The following is a 7,148-nucleotide window of genomic DNA, read 5'->3' as shown; positions in this document are numbered from 1 at the left end:
CTGTCCAACAAATTAAGATGAGAATCAGCAGCTGCAGACCAAACAGGAGAACAATACTCAAAACAAGGTAGAATGAAAGAATTAAAACACTTCTTCAGTATAGATTGATCACCGAAAATCTTGAAATACTTTCTCAATAAGCCTATTTTTTGTGCAATTGAAGAAGACAGAGACCTTATATGTTTCTCAAAAGTAAATTTACTGTCGAGAATCACACCTAAAATTTTGAAAGAGTCATACATATTTAAAGAAACATTATCAATACTGAGATCCGGATGTTGAGGAGCCACCGTCCTTGACCTACTTACAATCATACTTTGAGTTTTGTTAGGATTCAACTTCATACCCCAAAATTTGCACCATGCACTAATTCTAGCTAAATCTCTATTAAGGGATTCACCAACCCTAGATCTACATTCAGGGGATAGAATTGTTGCAAAGAGAGTAGCATCATCTGCATATGCAATAAGCTTGTTTTCTAGGCCAAACCACATGTCATGTGTATATAGTATGAAAAGTAATGGGCCAAGAACACTACCCTGTGGAACACCGGATATCACATTCCTATAATCACTATGGTGCCCATCAACAACAACTCTTTGAGATCTATTACTTAAAAATCAATAATAATGCTAAGAAACAACCCACCCACTCCCAACTGTTTCAGTTTGAAAACAAGGGCCTCATGATTAACACGGTCAAAGGCAGCACTAAATCAAGGCCAATCATACGAACTTCCCGACCACAATCAAGGGATTTCTGTACAGCATTGGAGATTGTAAGAAGGGCATCACATGCTCCAAGGCCTTTACGAAAACCTAATTGCAAACTAGGGAGTAGATGATTACCTTCAGCAAACCTATTAAGACGTTTTGCCAGAAGACGTTCAAAAACTTTAGATAATATATATATATATATATATATATATATATATAATGATGGAGGGAAGTACCTGATGCACATAGATAACTTCATACAAGTTACATAAAAAAATATCTGTTTGTATACACGTGTAAATGCGTTTTACCATTATCTGTATGAGATCTTCGGAAAGGCTCTTGAAATACAAGCTAGGGGATATGAGGAAGAAGTCGTTGTCTTTGGTATTTCTGTTTCGATAATTCAGTATCTGAGATAATCCTGCCTTGGTGAGTCAAGGTTGTAAACATTGTCTTAGGTCAGAAAGGATTATGAACCACTCCTTTATATCTTGATTATTTGATTCGTCATTGTAGCTTTTACTTTTCTCTATTTAATTTACTTTTTTATTTCATGAAATAAGGACTTGCCCATCCTATTTTACAAATACCTCTCTCTCTCTCTCTCTCTCTCTCTCTCTCTCTCTCGACGTTTCTAGGACCAAGGAGATTTCTAATTGCCGACCTTACACTTGGTGTGGCCAAGGGTGTGACCACCTCTCACCAACAGCCCAAAATACCACGTGGTCTTTTGTTTACAAATGAGGAATGTATGACCATACATACTGAATACATGTAATGTTATATATCATATTTTCTTAGGTGGTTTATAATAGACAGTAAATTTAGTATGAATGTTTTTTTTTTTTTTTTTTTTTTTGGGGGGGGGGGGTTGGGGAACTTTGTACATATTTCCGATTTTTGTAAAAAAGAATTATAACAATAATCATGTTCCTTTTTTTTCATAGGAATAAATTTACAAATCATACAGAGTCGAACGTAAAGAACATTTTGTAGTTTGGTAATTTTTTTTTTTTTCGGTCAAAGTGGTCCAAATATAATTTCTTAATTTTCAATAAAGATTTCATTCATCTTATAGGTGTAAATTATACAGGTGTAATAATTTGGCGTTATTTATTCTAATAATAATAATAATAATAATAATAATAATAATAATAATAATAATAATAATAATAATAATAATAATAATAGTTTTAACACAATAACATACGAAGAAAAATATCTATTTATAATGAAAATATACAAAATTCATACTGCAGGATTCATAAAAGAATTAAGTATATTTCTTTTTGTAATCCTTTTTTTGTATGGTAAGCTTCAAAGCACTCAGCATGCATTGCAGGTTGCCTGGTACAAGTTTTACAGTCCTAAAAAGTATTCAAAGATTTCCTCTTAATTTTCAAGAAACTTCCGGTGTCGGAGAGACATGATTAACTCAGCAAATGCGTTCGTTACTAATCAATTACAACTCCGCGAAACAAGAAGTCTGCCCTGTGTATGGTACCTGGGTTTATAGGGGTATGGTAGAGGATTAGCGGCTTATAGCGACCGAGAGGATTGTCAACCCTGAATAACGCGAAACAAACAGCAAATTTGGCTGGTTTCCTCACGTTTTTGCGCCGAATAACATCGCGATATCTGCTGTTCATTTAGCCAGTTATTCTAAGAAGAAAATTGACACATAAAACACGTTTTTTGTTCACAGAAATAACATTTCTTGAAAGATATAAAACCAAGTGTTATTCTGGGATCCTTACAAGAAGGAAACATTATTAGTTTGCCTCCTAAAGCAATTATAATACGTGCCGGCTGGGAGCTGGACTTCGGTCGGAACCTACCATTCGGGAAAGCCGGCTGGGAGCCGGGCTTCGAGCGCAAAGGGTTAATGAATGGTAGCTTAGGTCTAAATATTAATTTCACAGCAACGTTTATTATTCACAATACATTCAATTCTAAATTAAGTGGTTAATGGTTTTTTTTATAGCTTACAAATCTCTTTATATATAAAGGCGTCGAGTTTATACATTCCATGACCAATATTCAAGTTGTTTTCAAAGGTTTCTTTTATGAAACTGCACTCTATGATGCTTCTTTCAACTAAGTTACTTGAATAAACCAATTTCTTTGCACCTGACCAATTAATAGTGTGATTTTTATCTCTAACGTGAGCAAAGAGTGCATTATTATCTTGAGCATATCTGACACTTTCCTTATGTTGTTCAATTCTCTTTTATAGGGCTTTACCAGTTTGACCAATATAGAATTTTCCACAAGCATTGCATGGAATACGATATACACATCCCTTGGTAATGTCAGGAGAATTCTTTATTAAGGCTGTTTTTATTGTATTTTTACTCTTAAATGCTACATTTACATTGAAATTTTTCAACAGTTGGGGAAGTTCTTTAAAAGAATTACAATTAGGTAGTACAAGTAAATTTTGTGTGTTGTAGTTTTTCTGTTATCATTACCGAAAAAAAGTCTGTTTTGCTGTTCTTAGGGCATCATCTAACACAATTTCAGGATACTTTAGTTTTTTACCTATTGCTCTAATCTCATTTATTTCATCATTAATATATTCAGGGCTGCAGACTCAAAATGCTCTTAAAAACATAGAAGTAAATACAGATTTCTTTCCTTTGTTGCCTTGGTTTGAGTAGTAATGGACATATGCCAAGGTATTCGTTTGCTTTCTGTATACACTAAACTTGAGTCTATTGTTACATCTATATATGCGACAGTCCAAAAAAGGTAGAGTACAATTATTCTCCAGCTCCATAGGGAAATTTATTGATGGTACCAAACTATTCAATCTAAGAAAAAAGTTATCTAAATTTTCATATCCTGGCCACACACATATTATGTCGTTAATATATCGAAACCATTTTACATTATTAGGTATGATGTTATTTAACATTCTGCTTTCAAAAAATTCAATATATAGATTGCTCAATACTGGGGATAAAAGGTTTCCCATAGCCATACCAAATGTTTGTGCATAAAATCTCCCATTGAATTCAAATTTACAATCTTTTATACATAGTTTAATTAATTCTATTATAGTGTTTTTGGAGAATGGTAGATTCAATTGTCTATTATCTAAGGTTTCAGATAAAAATTCCATGTCATCAATAGGTACTTTAGTGAATAGTGAGACTACATCAAAACTGACAAGCCTACAGGTACTGTTAATCTTTACTTCATTTAGTTTTTTAATCAAGTCTACATTTTTTTTATGTGAATATGAAATGGTGCCAACTAAAGGATTGAGGATATTAACAAGGTACTTAGATAATTTATATGCTGCTGAACCTATAGAGCTAATTATTGGCCTAGCTGGATAATTTGGATAGATTAAATAAAATCGGAAGAAGAGTTAAGATCCAATAAAACATTTCAGAAAATAAAAGCTGCCTAAAGTATTATACGTAATTCCTCGTGTTTGTCTTGCCTCCTGCATAATTTTAGTTGCAGTCTCTGAATAGTCAAAGAAGACTCCATCCTGTAAACTATCCTCATCTCTCAGTGTTAAAAAATGCTCAAAAATCTTTTGACTGAATAGTTTGGCTAATGATTTTGTAGATTCCATGCTGTTCTAATTCCGATTTTATTTATGTATATCAAATCTTATTGTTAGTTTATTTTGACCCTCTGGTTATTTATTTTCTATGTACTTAAGCAATTTATTTTCATTATTGACCTCAAGATGTATACTAGCTGTTAGTTGTCTAGGAGATGCATTTTATTATTATTATTATTATTATTATTATTACTATCCAAGCTACAACCCTAGTTGGAAAAGCAAGATGCTATAAGCCCAGGGGCTCCAACAGGGAAAAATAGCCCAGTGAGGAAAGGAAATAAGGAAATAAATAAATGAAGAGAACAAATTAACAATAAATCATTCTAAAAACAGTAACAACGTCAAAACAGACATGTCATATATAAACTATTAACAGCATCAAAAACAAATATGTCATAAATAAACTATAAAAAGACTCATGTCCGCCTGGTCAACAAAAAAGCATTTGCTCCAAATTTGAACTTTTGAAGTTCTATTGATTCAACCACCCAATTAGGAAGATCATTCCACAACTTGGTCACAGCTGGAATAAAACTTCTAGAGTACTGCGTAGTATTGAGTCTCGTGATGGAGAAGGCCTGGCTATTAGAATTAACTCCCTGCCTAGTATTACGAACAGGATAGAATTGTCCAGGGAGATCTGAATGTAAAGGATGGTCAGAGTTATGAAAAATCTTATGCAACAAGCATAATGAACTAATTGAACGACGGTGCCAGAGCTTAATATCTAGATCAGGAATAAGAAATTTAATAGACTGTAAGTTTCTGTCCAACAAATTAAGATGAGAATCAGCAGCTGCAGACCAAACAGGAGAACAATACTCAAAACAAGGTAGAATGAAAGAATTAAAACACTTCTTCAGAATAGATTGATCACCGAAAATCTTGAAAGACTTTCTCAATAAGCCTATTTTTTGTGCAATTGAAGAAGACAGAGACCTTATATGTTTCTCAAAAGTAAATTTACTGTCGAGAATCACACCTAAAATTTTGAAAGAGTCATACATATTTAAAGAAACATTATCAATACTGAGATCCGGATGTTGAGGAGCCACCGTCCTTGACCTACTTACAATCATACTTTGAGTTTTGTTAGGATTCAACTTCATACCCCATAATTTGCACCATGCACTAATTCTAGCTAAATCTCTATTAAGGGATTCACCAACCCTAGATCTACATTCAGGGGATGGAATTGATGCAAAGAGAGTAGCATCATCTGCATATGCAACAAGCTTGTTTTCTAGGCCAAACCACATGTCATGTGTATATAGTATGAAAAGTAATGGGCCAAGAACACTACCCTGTGGAACACCGGATATCACATTCCTATAATCACTATGGTGCCCATCAACAACAACTCTTTGAGATCTATTACTTAAAAAATCAATAATAATGCTAAGAAACAACCCACCCACTCCCAACTGTTTCAGTTTGAAAACAAGGGCCTCATGATTAACACGGTCAAAGGCAGCACTAAAATCAAGGCCAATCATACGAACTTCCCGACCACAATCAAGGGATTTCTGTACAGCATTGGAGATTGTAAGAAGGGTATCACATGCTCCAAGGCCTTCACGAAAACCAAATTGCATCAAGAGATTCCTGTGTAGCAGTTCCGCTGATATATTGTCTCAATGGCAATTACATATTCATCTATTAGGACTGGTATAATACGAAGATCTTTCAAAGTGTCATATATATGCTGAGTGAGTACAAATTTGAAAGAAAATGGCTATTTTCAGATGTTAGTTAACGATAGAAAACACACAAAGAACTTTTACGAACTGCACCACTGCGTCAAGATTTTTTCCTGGTAGGAAAACTCGCAATGTATACGTTTCCTAGTAAGGTCCAGTGCAATCTGACGGCATGATGTATTTTGGGATGGTCTACTTATACGAAGGGAAAACTAGCTTTTAGATCCGTTAATTGGCGGAGCTCAGTACTCGGGTGGAGTACTTATAGGATCATATTAGAAGTCAATATGGGTTTATTTTGAATATTCTTTTAAACATAATCTTATGTATAGAAAATATAACATGTATCCATATGTCCAAACACACATGTACATGCATATTCATAAGTACATACTTACCAGCATACATAGTTGCACCCATATGTATATGGGCATATACACATTCATGCATACTTATACATATAACCACATCTAAATTTTCATTTCCTGGACTCATATGTTACGGCAGCAATATATGGAAACCGATTTGTATATCAGTCATAATGTTACTTAAAATCTGCTTTATGAAATGTCTGATATAGATTGCTCAACACTGCAAATTATGGATTTCCCATGGCCATGATAAATTATTTATTTTTTTTTTTTTTATATAAAATTTCAAATTGAATACAAATTGTCAAGCGATTATACAGTTTGATTATATAATGTTATACATTAGAAGAAAATAAATTCACTTGTCTGGTCTCTCAACTATTAGGTAAATATTAAAATTTAATATCAATGGTCACTTAAGTAAATAATGATACAACGTCCAAATTGTCAATCCTAAAAGAACTGTCCGTTTGCTGGATTTTTTTTTTTTTTTTTTTTTAGCGATAGTAGTGAATCCAGGATTGAGAATAACAAATTCATATGTAGATAAGCCCTATTTGGCGTTTGTATTCGGGATAAGGTCCCTTACTTCCGTTTTATCACTTATAAAATGAGCGACATGGATATGAGACTACACTCAATTAATGAATATTCAAAACAACAAGCAGGAATGAGAAATTGACGTGTTCTGTGCATATAATGGGAATAACAAATAATGGATAAAATGGAGATAGAGATAGAGGTCTATCTAAATTTAGTGGATGGTGTAATTATG

The sequence above is a fragment of the Palaemon carinicauda genome, chromosome 10 (assembly GCF_036898095.1).
Source record: "Palaemon carinicauda isolate YSFRI2023 chromosome 10, ASM3689809v2, whole genome shotgun sequence".
Lineage (NCBI taxonomy): Eukaryota > Metazoa > Arthropoda > Malacostraca > Decapoda > Palaemonidae > Palaemon > Palaemon carinicauda.
Note: the sequence above shows the minus strand (reverse complement) of the source record.